The 19353-nt window shown below is 45.4% G+C and overlaps 1 long non-coding RNA gene across 1 annotated transcript in view; it reads right to left on the reverse strand.

Moving 5' to 3' along the window:
* The window catches only part of LOC148517847 (uncharacterized), a 75976-nt gene extending 61259 nt beyond the window's left edge, over window positions 1-14717 (reverse strand). Inside the window, exon 1 of the long non-coding RNA XR_015879247.1 lies at window positions 14273-14717. This is a non-coding gene — a long non-coding RNA (uncharacterized LOC148517847). The remainder of the gene's footprint in view (window positions 1-14272) is intronic.
* Between the last annotated feature and the right edge of the window lie 4636 nt (window positions 14718-19353).

The raw sequence follows: 19353 nt of genomic DNA on the forward strand, positions 1-19353 counted from the left end.
TTTTAGAAGGTAAAGGCAGGTTTTAGAAGGTATAGGAAGGATTGTGCTAGAGGTTTAAAACAGTTATAACACTTCAATACCATTTGCAATGTCACAAATAAAGATGTTAGGGATCTGTACTTGTACCAGTGTTTTCTGAGGTACTCCACTGGTAACATTTCCCTCTTGAGACTGCACAACTCTCTGTTTTCCTATCCTGTTAGCCATGATCTTATCCAGTCAACTATCCATGTATCCAATCCCATGCTTTCCAGTTTATTTAACAGTCTGCGATGTGGAGCAGTGTCAAAAGCCTTACTAAAGTCTAGATAAGCTATATCTAAGGCCCCCCTTTATCTATTTCCTTAGTCACCCAGTCAAAAAAGTCAATAAGATTTGTTTGGCATGATCTCCCCCCAGTAAATCCATGCTGTTTGGGATCCTGCAAATTGCTGGATTTCAGATAATCTACAACTCTTTCTTTTAAGAGTGTTTCCATCAATTTCCCTACTACTGATGTAAGGCTCACTGGTCGGTAGTTGCTTGCCTCCTCCTTGCTACCACTTTTGTGCAGTGGGACAACATTTGCTCTTTTCCAGTCCTCTGGAATTACTCCAGTAGCTAGTGACTGGTTGAATAATTCTGTTAATGGTGTAACCAGCATCCCTTTGAGCTCATTTAGTATCCTTGGATGTATTCCATCTGGCCCCATTGATTTATCCACTTTCAGTTTTGAGAGTTCTGTTAGGATCTTCTCCTCTGTAAATGTGCTTGTTCCTACTTCATTTTTCTGATTACACCTGCAACTTAACTGTGGCCCTCTCTTTCAGTAGTGAATACTGGACAAAAATAATTATTAAGATTATCAGCTATTACATTGTCTCCCTCAACAAGACTTTTATTCCACCTTTTGTTTTTCTCCTTTCGCTTACATACTTAAAAATAGTGTTGCCCCCTTTACCCACTGACTGTGCCATTTTCTCCTCAGCTTTTGCCTTTGCACATCTGATTACTTTCTTAGCCTCCTTCTGTTTTACAAGATACTCCTCTTTGTCTTCATAATTTTGTATCTGCTTGTATTTCCTAAAGGCCATCTTTTCTGCTTTCACAATACTTGCTACCTCTTTCCCAAACCACACTGGCTTCTTTTTCCTTGTGGTTTTCCAAACCCTTTTGATACAAAAGGTCTGTTGCCTTTAATATTGCACTTTTTAAATTTTACCACCTCTCCTGCACTCCTTTCAAGTTACTCCACTGTGCCAAAGATTTCCTTACACATCTTCCCATTCCTGCAAAATCAGCCTTCCTAAAATCTAACACCTTTGGGTGAGTCAGTATGAATCTTTATTCTGAACCATACTGCTTGATGATCACTGGATCCCAGGTTTTCACCCACTTTTACATCAGATATTAGGTCTCCATTTGTTAGTATTAAGTCTAATATTGCATCTTTCCAAGTGGGCTCCCTCACCAATTGCTGGATGGAGACTGCCTGCAATGAATTCAGGATGTCCCTACTTCTAGTGGAACTTTCCACAGACACCGCCCAGTTTATACCGGGTAGATTAAAATCTCCCATGGTTACAAGCTCTCCTTTTAATGCCATTTTAGTGATGTCCTGCAATAGTTTTTGTCTAGTTCCTCTTCCTGACCTGGTGTCTGTAGATCACCCCAAAATGAAGAATCACTTTCTCCCCTGTTTCTATAGTCACCCAAAGGAACTCATTTATTTCTTCAATACTATGTATTAATGTAGTATTTATGCTTTCCTTGACATACATTGCTACTCCTCCTATTCTTCCCATTCTGTCCTTCCTAAATAAAGTATATCCCGGTAACTTATGTCCCAGTCATGATTTGCATTGCACCAACAACCCTTCTTCTGAGATTCTCATAAGTCTCCTTTGTTTGTGGCATGATATACTTCCACAAACTTGTTGTGAACATCAGACTTTGATAGATCTTTTATAAAGACATATTGTCCACTCACACCTGATTGTCACCCCATAGATGGAAAATACCTGACTAATTTCACCTTCAAAATATCTGCTAAGCCTAAAGATTCACATATTTTTGCCACTCACAGATATGTGATATTGGCACATTTTCGTAAAAAAAAAAAAAAAAAAAGTGTGTCTAATTTTTTTTCTCTCATTTGTTTGATTTGGTTCTCTATCTACTTTTAGGACTTGTGTGAAAATCTGAGATAGTTTTAGGACAAATTTCAGCAGAAATATAGAAAATTCTGGAGGGTTCACAAACTTAAAGCACCACTGTAACTCTAATCTTGACCGACAACATCCCAATCTAAAATGACCAAAATCTATCTTTAAAAAGTATACTGTACGATAACAATACACAAACATTGTTAAGCAAATGCTATCCCATAACATTATTACATCATTCTCTGCGGTTTAGTAAACAAAAGCAGATTCTATGAAGATTCCCAAGTGTGCTGCCTTTGTCTGTGTTTGGCTTCATGTGAAAAAACAAGCAAAAGTGCAAGAAAAATGGGAAGAAAGTATGGAATGCTCTCGAGAGTTGATAATCATTTAAGGAATCTCTTTTTTGCAAATATGCAAACTAAAATTGTGGTTTGCAATCTACAGTAATGTTCAGGCATCATGCAGAGACTACACCAGGGGTTGATAGGTCACAGGCTTTACGCTGAAGTTTTCTGGAAGGCTGCTGGCCAGATGGGGCCATTTGAAGGCTGGGTAATTTTTTTTTGTCATTGCAATTTTTTACCAGCGGGGGAGGAGATTTCGGGGTGCAAGGTGGATACCTGCTGTGTCGGTGAGGCTGCCTATGCTGTCGGCATAGAAAGGAAGTAGCACCAGCAGTGATGTAGTATATGATAGTTAACCTTTGGTCTGTTATTTAAGAGCAGCTTTGCCATGTAGGTACTGTACAGAAACAAACTATGACAGCTTGGCTACATGAAATAAAACCCTAAACCTGTTGCACAAAGCTTTCCCGGTAATCATTAGAAATTGCTGGAGATGTGGATCTGCTCAAGGGACATTTACCTAGACTTACCATGTATATGGATTAAGGAGGTCTCTATTGGCTTGAACATCGGAGGTATTGCTAATGCTTTAGAGCCAGGATTTATGCTATTGTACTTTATTGACAGAATTCTTTCCAGTAATAAGAAATATGTAACCCCACATCTCTGAACACTGCCAGACGGCGATCATCGATGGCTGCCAGTTGGCATTTCCAACTGGCGGATTGGCAGCTGTAGTCTGATCAAAGGAATCTGTGAAATGGCCACCTGATGTATGGTATCCTTTAGTTTGCAACCCGATTATATCCTGAACTGGATTGAAAAAGTATATGGCACACCTATTTTGGGATTATGAATGGAGTTCCACGTTGTACAGTAAGCGCTGCCAGAATAACATATTGTAACCTGGAATGGAAGTAAGTACTGTAAGTAATGGAGGATGAGATGGCAACCAATTTATGGCCAATAGACTGAAACAGCACTAGTAGAATGCCAAGGAAGATTAATTTACAGCTGCTGCATTCAAAATGTATTGTTGAGTAAAAGTCGGTCAGAAGGAAATTGCAAATAGATGGTTCTTACATGCATGTAAAAGGATTTGGGAACAGATTGCATGTAAGAACAAAGGAAAGTCAGTGATGACACCTAGGAAGAGATCTTGAAAGTTAGTCTTTATCATCATGTTCCCAACAGAAATAGCAATGTCAATTATGTAGCTTCTGTTGGCTGATGGAAACATTATTAGCTCAGCTTTTGAAAGACTGAGTATGAGTTGATAAGAGGGCATCCAAAGTAGAATGATAGAAATGCATTCAATAACATGGGTCAACACCAATGGGATTAGGTGTCATCTGGAGAGAGATGTTGCTGAAATTCAAATGAGTTCATTTGTTTTTCAAAAGAAATGCTATATATAAAAGAAAAATAAGAGTTTATGATGAGGCTCATGAGAAGATCAAACGAAAGGAAAAAGATTGTGGTTTTAGGAAGATTCTAGCCTTTTAGCAGCAAAGAATATCATGGGCAATGATGAGGATTATAAAAGTTGGTGTGGGACAGCTGAGAAGAAATCTAAATGGATTAAAAAAATAATTTAGGGAATAAAGCATAAAAGGAGATGAAAGAGTTGAATCTCATTTGTATGACAATGTCCACAGCATTTCAGCATATGAGCTAAATAGCAGCATATTTCTTCAAGAATGACAATGTCAAAGTATATTTTATTTTGCAGGCATTATTTTGAATGCAGCATGTTTCTGTTGTGTTCACTGGCTGAGACAGTATAACTATTGATGAAGGTCTGTTGCTAGGGTGTGATGTGAATGTTGACAGGAGAATGCTCGCACAAATGGGTGAGAATTTTTTGAAAATTAATAGAGCTATATAAAGAGGCTTAGTGATGGAGGAGAACTTATTGAGAGTCTCTGGTCTGAGAGAAATAAATAAGTATTAAATGAATCAGAAACAAAGTCAGGATAAATGGAGTTCTACACAATGTGCCTGATTCAGAGATTTTTGCAAGCCGGTACTTGCACAGATCGAGCAGTTGTTTGCCATTGGGTATGCATTGAAGCCCCACAGTGCACAAGCAGTGATTGCATTGTTATTTTAGCTTGTACAGAGGAACCAGTCGCAAAGTGAGTGACAGGTGGTCAGTGTTTGGGGGTGTTGGTTAGAAAAATGCAGGCATGTCGGACAGTTTAATCGCTGTTTAATGGGTGTGCATAAATTAGCCATTACGATCACATTCACAGCATGAGATCTCTCTGCGTGTCAGGCGAGCACCAGTATATGTGGTTAGTCAGATTCTACTAACATGCTGCGTGACTGCCCGATGTGAGTCGAAGTTTATGCTGCGACATGTCATCGGATGGATATGAGAAGGAAGCAGTGAGCGTCCCTATGCTCGGCTATGCTTTGAAAGGAATTTGCATATTTTAGCAACTGTGATCCACCAAAGAAAGCAGTTGTGATTGGATTAGCATAAATCTTGGAAGCAGGCCATGTGACCGTTACGATGAGTAGGAGAGCCAGTCCACTGGGAAGTGCCAAGAGAGGACGTTAGAGTGACATATATGGAAGTATATGAAGACTGTGGATCATCAGTCAGGAAGATGAATTCTTCCAAAATATTGATGGAGATGTCAGATGATAAGATATGAGGGAGATGGGTTAATAATTGTTTTAACAATTGCTAGGTCATCCAAGAGAGGAGAGTTTAAATATCTACAAAGCATGCACTTCAAAAAAATGGAACCATGAAAAAAGAAAGAAGAGAGGGAGAACTTTCAGTGTGCAGCATCAGCTGGAAACCTGGTGGTGTGAATAATATTGAGCAAAAAAAAAATACAGAATTATGGTATAACATACCTTGGATAATTATTTTTCTTCAAGGTCCATAGGATCTACCTTGGGGTATGGCGTAGGATTGCATCCAATGAAGCAAACAGCAAAGCTTTGGAGCTCCCAGCATGCACTCATCCGCCCCCAGCTATTTAGTTTGTAACCAAGCCTAACGACAAGAGACAGAGAATGGAGAAGGAAGAAAAATTGCACAAGAAACTAAACATACGAAGAGGGAATCTGTGAATAAAGACTGAAGAACAGATCCCAACTGAGGCCAGGTGCCTCAAGGTGGGTGCCCTGTGGACCTCGAAGAACAATAATTATCCAAGGTATGTTATACCATAATTCTGGATTTTTTCTTCAGGTTCTTCCATAGGGTCCACAGGATCAACCTTGGGGACATTCTAAAGCAGTCCCCTTAAGGCGCTCCTGAGGAGAGAGGAGAAGCCACCACCCAAATAAAGCATCCCAGGAGGCAAACGTATCAAAATCATAGACTTTGAAAAATGTATTAACGGAAGAGCAAGTGGCTGCCTTGCAAAGCTGTTCAGCCTAGGCGCCATGTCTTACCACTCACGATGGTCCAACGGACCGAGTGCTGTCACCTTGTTAGGAACTGGGAGACCATCCTGTGTATAGATGTGCCCTGAGAACCAAAGACAAATCCTATGGTGCCACCGGTGGGAGAAATGGAGGTTGCAGCTGCAAAACCCCCTGTAAGAATGCTCTAAAATCCGGCAGAAGAGCAATCTTGCGCTGGAGCCAAACTGTCAAAGCCAAAGCTTGGACTCTCAAGGTAGCCAGGCGAAGACCCAAGTCTAATCCAGCCTGAAGAAAAGCCAGTATTCGATACCTTGAAAACTTTCGGGTAATATTTTCTGTGGGAACACCAAAGAAAAAATTAACGCAGAAGCAGGCTTCCTTGCTCTCAGCATCATCTGAATCACAGAAGCAGAGAAACCCCTGTCCTTTAAGGCAGACGACTCAAGAGCCAGTCAAAGCCAGCCAAGGTAAATCCTGATAAAGACAGTGACCCTGCATTAGCAAATCCTGTCTCAGAGGCAGTGAAGGTGGACTGCCTACAGATAGACATGTCAGATCGGAGAACCAATGCCTCCTCGGCCAGGCAGAGGCTATTAGTATCATCCTGCCTCCCTCCTGCTTGAACTTTCTGATGACTCTTGAGAGGAGGTAGAGTAGAGGAAACTGGTATGCCAATCTGAAGTTCCATCTCACCGCCAGAGCATCCACGAAGGCGGCTGAGGGGTCCCTTGTTCTGGACCCGTATCTGGGTACCTTGTGGTTGTGATGTGATGCCATGATATCTACGTCCAATAATCCCCACCTGTCCACCAGAAGTTAAAACACCTCCGGATGAAGAGCCCATTCTCCGGCAAGTATGTCCTGGCAACTTAGGAAGTCCACCTCCCAGTTGAGAACACCTGCGATGAATATTGCAGAGATTGCTGGAAGTTGGCCGTCTGCCCACAGCAGAATCTTTGCCACTTCCCTCATGGCTGTCAGACTTCATGTGCCTCCTTGATGATTTGTGTAGGCCACTGCTGTCGCATTGTTGGACTGAACCTGGACAGGCCTGCCCCGAAGAAGGTCCTGTGCCAGATTTGGAGCTTCGAGCAGTGCACAAAGCACTCATTTATTTGTAGGTGACTTTCCTGGTCCGTCCACCTTCCCTGAAAGGTGTGATGACCCGTCACTGCTCCCCATCCTCACAGACTTGCACTGCTTTGTGCATGATTCCCTGAGAGGAATTGCTTACCTGCTATCTCCAGGACCCGACTGCAGCCCCGGGCCTCAGCGAAAGCCACTAGCCAAGCCACGCTAAGGCCTGCCAAGAACCTCTGGGATATAGCAGTGCTGGTGTTATGGCATCGGCGGAGTTAGAAGGAGTCACGGTGCAAGAGTCTTTCACGGCGCCCGGTACCGCTAAACCCTTAAGTTTAGAAAAAACATAAAAGAAAAAAGCCTAGGACTGCCTAGCAGTCCCTCTGTAATAACAGGTGTGTCTTGCCATGCACCAAACAAAAAAACTGAATGTCTGTGGCTGGGGAGGGGGAGGGGGAGTTATATAGGGAGGAGTACCAGTGCATGCTGAGAGCTCCAAAGCTTTGCTGTTTGGTGAATTGGATGCGATCCAACTCCATACCCCAAGGTAGATCCTGTGGACCCTATGGTAAAAAGAAAAAAGAGTGAAAGGGCTTGTGTGAGTCATGTCTCCGTTATTGTTGGAAGATTGAGACTGTTTTAGAGGTAGAGATCATGAATGGAGGTTTGTTAGGAGTAGGTGACAGACCATGGAAGAGTGAAAAAGCCAACAGTGATTCATATTGTATGTACATATTGGCATATTTAGAACATATTGGGCTGATGTAGAATTGACCACAAAATGGGTGTAAAGTAATCAAGAATAGTATTTCCATACAAATGTAGAGCCATACATATGTTCAAATGAAGTTGGCTCCAAATGGCAACATACAGTATACTCTGGTTAATGCAATTTCGCCCTCAACAAAATGTATTTGCCCTGCCCTGTAGCAGCTGGAAAAGAGACACCTCCTAACAGGTGTATATGTGTGTTTCTGCAGGCCCGCATGAGCCACACTTGTGTGTAATCGTCCTTCGTTTGCATATCCCTTCCCTTACATGTTTTACCTCTTAGTAGAAAGAAGTTACCAGTGGTGTGCGGTGAGGTCAATGGTATGGGAGGCACACATGGAGATGGATCAGAGGGCCTGATCCAGAGCCGCTCTAAGCGGCCACTCGTTCACTCCGAGCGATGTTCGCACATCTGCGCATGCGTATGGGTCGTAATGCGCATGCGCCAACCAGTCAGTGCGGTCGGAAAACGTGTGTTCACAAAATTGCGAGTGCCTGCTAATTTGAGTGACAGGATGAGGCTGTTGTGGATGGTAACAGGGGAAGGTGCTTGAAAACTGGGAGTGGAGATCCGAATGCAGTCGTGCCAAACGGGCGTTTTAAGGGTGTGCATAATTAACAAAGCAGCGTCATCGACCACGTCATTTGGTTGTTTCTTAGCCTGAACTGTTTGCATGATTGCGGTAGGAGAATCCAACCACAAGCACTGCGAGCAGTTCAGACGCCTTTCGATGTACTTGATTAATCTAATAAATAGCGGAGATGACGTAGGATGCGAGCGGCCAGGGGGCGTCTTTACAAACTAGCGAGCGCATGTTTCGTTCGTTCGCTCAGACATAGAGGCGTCAACAGACCGCAAAGAGCGAGCGCTCAATTTAAATAGCCGGCCCCTTTTTCTGAATGAGCGAGTGCAAATAGCGTCTGGCTCTGAATCAGGCCCAGAGTGTTGGGAGCCTCTCTCACCCCCTGCTCACAGTAACTCTCCCCTCACTACACTAATGGGTACATTTACTAAAGTGAGAGTTTATAGAAGTGGATATGTTGCCTATAGCAACCAATCAAATTCTAGCTATTATCTTCTAGAAGGTGCTAGTTAAATGTTGAGTAGAATCTGATTGGTTGCTATGGCAACATCTCCACTTCTAATAAGTCTCAATTTAGTAAATTTACCCCTTAACCTCTGTGTCCAATGATTTTCCTACCTGCATCACTGTGTATTCTCTTGATACTGCTGACTCAGCTCTGATCTCTAAACACTGCAGTGCACTTCCTGTTCACATGACACATCCAAGGTGTTTACCAGTGCTCAAGGCACACAAACCATGCTCATAGGCATGCCTTTATTAGTCCTCTTTCTGTGCAGCTGACTGCCTGTGGTGTGGCCCCTCCCCCAGCTCTGCAAGCAGTGTCTGACTATACAGAAGCGAAGCTGAGCTGTTGCTACTTCGTCTCTAGTCTCTCTGTAGTACCAGGGAGCTCCACAAAGCTGATGATGAGTGCTACCTATAAAAATGGATACAATAAACAAGAAGATGTTTATAAGTTATAAAATACCTTCTTTGTATTATTTGAATAATTTTTATTTCAAATCTCAGGAGTATGACAGGGGAGGCTGAGCCTACCCTGCCTGCACATGAATGGAAGGTACAACTTCCAGACAGGGGCACTGAGAGCTGCCCCAGTACTATGTGGAAAATGGCCAAATTCAGTGGCAAATAGTACCCCCTTCCCCCTACTTGGCACCCCTCCTTCCAGATATTCAGAAGTCTGCATTGCCATATGTGCGCAAGTGCTATGCTAAGCTAAACTATGGGCTATAAATATAAGCTATGAGAGTCATTTACTGAGTGTACTGTACTTCTGGGCTATCCTGGCCCATGTCATGATGATCCCTGTATTTTTGCACCAGTCACCCCCATACAACAAATGGAAATGTCCCAAGGATCGCTACTGGGTATGGAATATAAATATTACTTTGGACAGCTTTTTGGTCCACATGTTCTAACTAACTGCAATACATGTTTATTTAATATGTATTATGATAGTTATGTTATGGGGGTTGCGACTGGCTAATAACACTTCTGTTGAATCCACATACTGTATTCCTGCCAAGCACAAATATAATGATGCACATATTGGGACTGTTGTATAATGAGTACTACGCCAGTTGGCATAGCGTATCTTGTTAAAGGTAACACTACGTATGACAAGAACAGTGGGAGCACCATATGCATCCAGGCAACTTTGTATCCTTCTGCCACTTATTTCTGCCTGCACCTGAATAAGGAGTATGGGGTGAGATGGGAATGTTCAAACCTAGACAAACTACAGTAAGGGTGTGTTTTTGCAATTACTAACAGAAATAGGGGTATTTTATTTACAAAGTAGCTGCTTTTTTAAGCCACTGATTCCCAGAGGGTTGAAGGTGAAAATTTAAAATGGCACCCGCAGTCAGGATAATGCTGTATGAATAAAGTCCATAGACTGGTAAAAAAAAAAAAAATGCATATATTCCTGGGAAAGCCATATTATTCGTGGGTAGTCAGGGGCAGGAGCAAATAGCAGATGTTGATAAGGATAACAGTCAGTGGTACTATTAAACCACTGGTAATTAGATAATTGTTAATGCTCTGCTGACACTGATTAGTAGCCCCAAAATTTAAGTATCCAACTTGCCGCAAGTTGCAGTGGTGGATACTTAACTGCTGGAGCAATTCAGTATTGCTCCAATGTGGGGCCAGCTTCTCCGAAAAGCAGCTTTACCTGCGATCCCTGCCATAGAATTAGCAGCAATACTTACCATTGCTGGGTCTGCCTAGTGCACACTCAAGTGCATGCATGTGAACAGTGACAGGACACAAGGCCTGATTCAGACCTGGTCACAAACGCTGAGCGCTCGCAACCGGGTCGATGGTGGCCCACAGCTTATACGCACGTTGGAGCCGGCTCCTTCGTGCGCATTGCGCGAGACCCGGCTAGCGACGGGCAATCCATCGCTCCAGGTCTCGTACCAAAGGGGGCGAGCTGTCGATGTTGAGTGACAGCTAGCCCACTTTGGTGGGCCAGCTGGGGGGGTGGCTGCTCAAACGCAGGCGTTCCCATGAGAAAACATGCCATTTGGGGACAGCCCCACTGACATCACGAGTGATGTCAGTGGAGAGATTCCGGCTCTGTTAGAGCCGAAATCTCTCTGTGGCTTGCGGCCACGAGACCCTACCACAAGGGTCTCGTCGCAAGCCCGATGGTTGCGATGGTCTCTTGACCATCGCGACCATCATCATGGCCGCTCACAATAGCTGTGGGTGCGAGCGGCCAAGAGGCTGATCCAAAAAAAAAAAAAAGCCCGGCCTTGATTCAGAGCGAGCGCTCTGTCAGAGCGAGTGGGTCTGAATCAGGCCCACAGTGCGGTACCTGTGAAGGGATATAGTCGGAGCCCTCTTCACAACCCTGGACCTATTTCCCATAGGAAGGTGCATTGCTCCGGGAACCAAACACCATCTGAAATGGTCTTGGTTTTCTTAATACTGGGCCCCTAATAATGGTGGGTTGGTTACTAAAAGACATGTGGAAACTAACGTTTCTGTCTATGTATAAAGGATAATGAATAGGCCTCTTTGTAAAAAAACAACAACACATTGAATAGTTAAAGGGCTGCCAAAGGGGATAATCAGAATTTGGGATGTTGGGAATATTAACAGGTCTGACTAGATCTACTGTATGTTTTTGCTTGATACACAATAGCTAAAGAGCTTCAGTAGGTTAGGGAATATGGGGTTAGAAATGGCATCCCAGCATTCAGAATCCCGGTGATCAGAATGCCAGCAGCGGGATCCCGACAGTGAAAATGCAGGTGAATTTTGGCAGTATTTTTAGGCTAACCCTTACCCTAATCTTAACCCTAATCCACCCCTCCCCTCCCACAGCCTAGCCAACACTAACCCTCAGGGCCGGCTCCAGGGTTCGGAGTACCCTGTGTCGGCCCTTGAGAAGGCGCCCTAACATGCCGCTGGCGACCATATTTGGGGGCGTGGCCCAATTACCATAGGCCACACCCCGTGTGACGTTATCTTGAGGCGTGCCTGCATGGCACGCCTCCAAATAACGTCAGGCTGGGGGTAAAGCTGGCTGGGCTTCCCCCAGCCCTCTCCCGTCAGTGAATGGTTGCTGCGCGCATGCGCGTGACATCCGTTCACACTCTGGGGACAGCGGGACACTACTGTCCCGCTGAAATCGGTATGCTGGGGAGGGGTGCCACCCCTCTACGGGTTGCGCCCCTTTGCGACCGCACTGGTCGAACACCCCTAGAGCCGGCCCTGCTAACCCTCATACTTACTGTTACAAGTTGTCGGGCATTCTGACCTGTTGGGATCCCGCCACCGGCATTCTGACCACCGGGGTTCTGAATGCCGGGATGCAGTCTACATCCCGAAATATGGGGGTGTGCATGGATTACAGTGGAATAAATTCCCAGAGAACTGGCAGATACTGTAGATAGGACCATGATGAATAGGGACTGCCTGATAAATAAAAGTTTTATGCAGCTTGCATTATACTCCAAATTACAAAGCTCAACTGTTCATTACGTTCAGTTGCATGTTCGAATTTTTATAAAGAAAAACAGAAGTGCAAAAAGGCCCCCATACATCAGCAATCTGAAAATCCACAAATGATCAATGTGAAGATATATTGCCCGATTTTAGGATTTCCTAATCTAGAAATCTGCGCCCATACATTACAGATTTTTCAGTGATTTGCAGATCGATTGCAGCAAACACATCTGCCAATCTTGAAAGGCCCCCCATCATTTTATTAGTAACGGTCTGCAAACCTGCTGATCATGTCCATACACTAGCAATTTACAGCCCCAATCGATCTGTGAAATCCAACATGTTGGACAATCTGATTTAACAATTCCAATCACTTTTTGGCTACAATCTGCGATCTGTGAAGCCCATACACTGCAGATTTTTATACACAATCGATTTCAAATTGCAGAATTGCCACAATTGATTGCTGATGTATGGGGGCCTTAACTCCCAATCGTCTTGAGTGTTGAGTGGTGGGAGTGTCTCAATTTGAGTATTCTATCCTACCATCCCAATCAGGATGGTATTGTCTGATCGGCAGGCAGTTAATGAGGAAAGTCTCAATCACTGCACAGCACCTGCAATGGATTCAGTATGATTGACCGCCAGCCATGTCAAATCCCGACAGCGGCATCCCGGCAGCAGTGAAAATCCTGATCATCCTAAGGTAAGTATTTCCTACCCTATTGTACCCCATAACCCTAACCCTCCCTTAGACGTGCCTAACCCTAACCTCCCCCCGGGGGTGCCTATCCCTAAGACACCTCCCGGAAACCCTAAACCTAACCCCCCCTGCGGCTATGTCCGCACCCGGCACCCGTCTTACCTTCGATTGGTAAGCCGGATGTCGGGTTCGCGGCGTAGGTAAAATGACAGGCGTCGGGATTTTGCCGCCTGTCAGTTAACCAGTTGCGGGGATTAGACGGTCGGGAAGCCGTCGGTCGGGATTCCATCCTTCGGCTTCCTGACTGCTTCCCTCTGCAATGGTGTGTGCAACCACAGGGTCGAAACTAGGATATCTGTCACCCGGTGCAAGGCAGTAATTTTGCGCCCCCTCCCTTCCCGTACCTGGATTTTGTCCTTGCTCCTCCACAAGGCAGTGCACTAGTCAGACATCCCTGGTATAGTGACTTACATTATTCCACACACCATGATGCCCATTACACATTATGCCACACACCACTGTAATACCTATTACCAAAGTGCCACTTACATATTTGCCCGACACCATTTTATGCCCCACAGTAAGGCTTCTGATTACTTTAAAATTACCTGCACGTTGTCAGGGGCTTTATGCTCATTGCCAGGGGGGTTTATGCTCATTGCCAGGGGGGTTTGTGCTCATTGCCAGGGGGGTTTGTGCTCATTGCCAGGGGGTTTCACAGGAGAAGATGCAGCTTTCTGCATCTTCTCCTGGTAGCACCAGCATTCCCTGCACTTCCGGGAATGCTATGTGCATTGCGCTAGCCTAACAGACACTAGAGGTCCAGTAGGACCTCTAGCATCTGTCTTCTCCTCGGCGGTGGCCATTTTTGGATGGGCGATTTCAGCAGAGCCCATGCGGATGGAGTCGTCCGCATGGAATTTGCAGCCCCCAAGTCACCGTGTGCTACAAGACTGCGCGGGGTGTGCAGGGGTTGAGTCAGCCCTTTTTCACCCACTGCATTCTGGCACCCGGTGCACGTGCACCTCTAGCCCCCCCCTAGTTGCGGCCCTGGCAACCATCACTGTTACAACCATCAAATATGGAGGAGTCTTGCTTGACAGTTAGTTACAGATTTATTGAGCAATGATATAGAATACTCAGTTGAAATAATGAAACTATTGTAAAATAATATACTTACAGGATGAGGCAATATAGATTAATCTGTGGAACTACAAGTCCCAGTAAACTTAAACATATATAAAAACAGGTGGTTGGAAACTACAATGTTCAAAGGATATATAAAAGACTTACTAGTGGATACTGGAATGCAGTGAACCATAGAGAATGGAGCACAGAGGCAGGATAGGAGGCACAGGTACTGATTGACTGTAGAGCTGCGTAGGAGAAGTCAGGTATGAGGCACAGGAACTAATGACTTCAGGGCTGCCTAGGAGCAGCAAGGTATGAGGGACAGGTACTGATGAATGCAGGTCTGACTTGAAGCAGTGAGGTATGAGGCACAGAGACAGAAAAACCGCAAAGCTGACTGCTGCGCTGATACAGGACAGGAACACCAGGAGACAGTAACCACAGGGAGCGATGTACCCAAATGGACACTGGAGATACAGAGCCCAAGTTACATAATCCAGTGTGGAGAGATGTAGCCAGAAATACAGGGACACCTAGCCTACAGAAGGCAAATATCATTTGATGAACCCAAAGCATCCACAGCTTGCTGAGGAGTACAATTGCAAAGTGTTGCAGGTGGGAGCAGAGTCAATTAGTGTTAACGCCTGTGTTGCTGGAAAGGACTGAAATGTATACATGGAACTCAGGAGCTCATTCAGACCCGCTCGCATCCAGCATATGCAAATCCTGCGCATGACCAGCAAAGCTTGCGCTCATACAGCAAGGCATTAGCACGCTCACTATGTCTTGGCATGCGATCACTTTATGTATGCAGACGCCCACCAGCCATTCATAAGATGCCCACTTGTGCACATCATCTCCTGGAAGTGCATGAAACCATTGGTACATCGGGCACCATCGGATGTGATCGCAGCGCTTGAGGTTGACTATACCCTGCCGCAAGCACTGCGATCACTTCAGTGTGTATTTCAACCAGGTGACATGTACAATGACGTTGCTTGTTAATTATCCACGTCTCTGAAATGGCGTTGAGACATTCAGGCACGCCTGCGTTCGCATCTCCACTCCCCCGTTTCTAGGGGCCTGCCCCTGTCACCACCCACAAACGGCTTTACCTGTCACTCATTCAGCTGGGCTGTCTATGCTGGGTGAGCGAACACTTCCCGATCTCTCGCAGTGGTTCGTGCACGCACATTGCGATGCATACGCATGCACAGAAAGCGACGATTGGCCAGCTATGAGCGAACGCATCCTAGCGAGCGGGTCTGCATCAGCTCTACATATTCTACTTCTGTTTCTTCTTGCAATTTGGTTTTGCAAAAGAGACAATTCCTGACAGCAACATTTGAAGGGCAGGAAACAAAGCAGGATGGTCCACACAGGGCCGTAGAGAGGGTGGTGCGGCCGGTGCCTCCGCACAGGGCAGAATCCTCCAGCGGCACCAGCCACACACTTCCCGGCACCGTAGGTCTGCAGGAAGAAACCTCCGGCAGTGGTACGTGGCGCACGAAGAACGTCGGCGCAGGATCCTGCCCGCCCTCCACACCCTGGAAGGAAAGGTAAGCGCTCAGCGGGAGGAGGAGGGTGGAGAGGGAGCGAGAGGGGTGGCAGTGCTGCACAGGGCGCACTGCCGTCCAGATACGGCGCTGGGTCCACGTCCAGTGCGTTGGAAACATTGGTCACACTCTTTATCATGCCTTACTGCAGTGCCAACAGACTAGGCTCAATTGAAGAGGACCAAATGTTGGTGGTACTAAAGGTATTTAAGCATTTTTGTTAAGTCAACCTGGGGAATTAGAGCAGACAGATAAATCTAAAAATATTCATGCATTTTTTTTAATTGGTTGGATTCCTTCGCATAGTTACTGTGTTCTTCCCGGTGATGGTAAAGTTTATGAATAGTAGTTTTGTTGGTTGTGGGCTCTGTCAACTTGTTTTATCAGCCTATTTGAAATGTGTGATTTTGATATTTAACAGTATCTTTATGCCCCAAGGGACATCTATCCACTACACCAACCCTACCCATATACTTTGGTTTGATACCCGTCATCATTATCAGTGGGCACTTGCACCAGCACTATACTTGGTGTAAGAGATCTGTCTACAAACAGGCACATTTACGTGTATGCACAACTCTGCATAGCCTGCAATTCCTTCATATTGCTCTCACTAAGCTTTTGCCTACCTGCATATGCCCCACTGCCACCTAGTTACACCCTCTCAGCTGCAAGTGGAGATATGACTGATTTGTGTATGATTCTAAGGGCCATATTCAATTACCGGCAAAAAGTCAGTTGCCGGACTTTCGCCGTCATCGCAGGTTTTCAGAGCGGAAAAGTATCCCGCCCGTCCCCGCGTATCCCCGTATTCAATTCCAATTCAGCGAAAACGGAACCCTTCGAAAACAAAATGAGCGAAAAGTGCTGTAATTTTTGGGGAAATCAGCCTGACACCACCCAAAAGATGCTGTGACATGGGATTCACTATGGGTACCCCCGAAGAGCCCTGCTGCAGGTATTTGGGGTGTTTAAATTGTCTCAATAGCTGTTTTTTTTGCCTACATGAATAAGTGGTGAAGATTAGCATTAAGCAAGATTTTTGGGGGAAATTAAGTGTTCCCATCAAATCTGGGGTAAATGGGTGCAAGCATATTTGAAAGTGGGTAATGTGAACTTTTAAAAAATGTGAAAAATCCACCTGTGGCAACCACCTGCAAACTATAAAACACCTGCAAATAGTTGGGGATCCCCCTGAGTCTATTTCGCTAGTTTAGAAGTTTGTCCCCCAACTTTTTTTTTTTCACCCCCAAAATGAAAGTACTTTTTTGGGGTGTCCTGTGGAACTTTTTTTTACATTTTTGACACAGTTTACCTTTGGGGGACAAGCCAAGGGGTGCTGGGTGGTTTCTGGAAGTTTGGACCCCAAAACCCCAATTCTGCACTTTTATTCGACATCTATTCATAGGTGATACTTTATCGCTGGGTTCGAACCACTGATTTTCCGAAACCAGCGAAAAGTCAGAAGAATTGAATGCGGGAATAAGTTCAAATTGGCGAAATGATGTCATCGGTGAAAAAGTATCACCGATAACGGCTTTTTGCCGGCAATTGAATATGGCCTAAATTGCTCAGCTCTGGGACATGGAAGATCCATTCATAAATGGTAGTGCCTAGATGCCCTTCACAGACAGGACCCTGACGTCATCAGCTACTGCCCAACGTCATTCCCTACCGTCCACATGGATTCATAAACATGACTTGCGTTTACACCAGACCTGTATTATGTTACCAAGAAAAAGACTGAGGCTGATTCTTAGTTGGGAGTAAAGCAAAAAAATAAAGTAATTTTGAACATGGAAAAACCATGTTGCAATGAAAGGGTGAAAATTCTTTTATTTTTTTTTAGGGTAAATACTGGCTGCTTTTGCATGTGACCCATAAATGCTGTACATATTTTTTTTTACACTGCAATTTAGATGTTTGGACACTCTCACACTAAATCACTCTGCCCATGGGCGTATCTATGGATACCAGCAATTTATCATTGCTCCGGTGCAGCGACTTCACTAGTTCAAAAGGAGCAGTGAAACTAGTGCGCATGCGTGACCTACAGGTTCCGCATGCGCACAAGAGCCCCGACGTCCTAAAGGATCCCTCTTCACAACCCGGGACTCCTTCCTGCAATTAAGCTCTGAAAATATTGTATTTTTGGAGCTATAATATCTCCCGTATTACCTTCTTGATGAATGGCCCGATAACTTAATATTTACAATTGTATGTGAAAATGTTAAATTTCACCTGCTTTTGTAAAAATTAAGTGATGATGATTACTGCAGAGCCGTAAGTAGACTTTTTTGTGCCCTGTGCCAGAAAGAGCATTGGCACCCCCCCCCCCACGTTTCAAATAGGGACATAATACGAGCACCCAAAAATGGGCCATGGGGAAGGGGATGTAGTTTGGAAGCCGACGGTCTAAATCCCGTCCGTTGGCTTCCAGACATTCTAATCCCGGCGTGGTACTAACGACAGGCGTCTAAATCTAGATGCCTGTCATTAACCAGACGCCGGAAGACCGACGCCCGGCATCCCGATTGAAGTGATGCCGGGTGCGGACAGCCGTGGGGGGGAAGGTTGGGTTTAGGGCTCCCGGGGGGGACTTAGGGTTAGGCACCCTCTGAGGAGTTTAGGGTTAGGCTAGGGGAAGGGAGGGTTAGGCACCCCATGGGGGAGGTTAGGGTTAGGCACCCCCCAGGGGACTTAGGCGGCGGGGAAGGGGGGGTTAGGTTTAGGCACTTAGAGGGAGGATTAGGGTTAGGTACTTGGGGGGGAGGTTAGGGTTAGGAACCCTTAAGGGAAGGTTAGGGTTAGGGGGGGAAATTAGGTTAGCAATACTTACCTTAGGGATGATCAGGATTTTCACCCTTGCCGGGCTGCCGATGTCGGGTTTGAACCGCCGGACGCATACCTACTACACCCTGGGGAAGGGCCAGGGAAGAGATAGGGGTGGCCAGGAGATGCTGGGGATAAAAGAAGAAGAAGCCACAAGTGAGAATGACAATAAACAGAAAATTGACAGACACAGGATGCACCACCCTAGTTAAGGCCCTGTAGATTAGGCCCCATAGTAAAAAAAGAGAGGCCGGAATGTACTAACATTGGGCCTGCTTCAGCTTGGATCATAGTTGCTAACTTGTGTGCAATTCTGTAGGCAAGTCTTAAGCGAATATATGCAAATGCTGCATTCGCAATGCCGTCGCACGGCTAACATACACACGCCCTCTGCCTACACTCACATTCATTACACCACCCAAACCAGGCCAAACATCAGACACATTGAAGGACATCAAGCCCACACCCAGCATTGCGGCAGGTCAGACCTTACTCTCAAATTGCTAACTGTCCATCACGTGGAAAACTCTAATTTTTGCACGCCCATCGTGCGGTTCATCCCACCAGATATCGCATCCCTACTGATCGCGTATGTACTAACATATGCGATCAGTACCACAAAGGACAGCTCTTCCTATAAGAGCTGTCCTTTGCAATCAGTGCTGTGCCCTGGACTTCCTGGTTTATCACCCGATAGTCCATCTGCGCATGCGCAGAGTGACGCGGTCCTGAGGCATGCTGGGAGGGATCCCTCATACCAGTGTGATGCAATAGAAGCCCATAGGCTTCTATAGGGTAACACCAACAAAAGCTGGCATTACCCTCCACATCAGAGCCCATTAGTACATATGGAAA

Source organism: Taudactylus pleione, unplaced genomic scaffold, assembly GCF_031769625.1.
Source record: "Taudactylus pleione unplaced genomic scaffold, aTauple2 ptg000207l, whole genome shotgun sequence".
Classification (NCBI taxonomy): domain Eukaryota; kingdom Metazoa; phylum Chordata; class Amphibia; order Anura; family Myobatrachidae; genus Taudactylus; species Taudactylus pleione.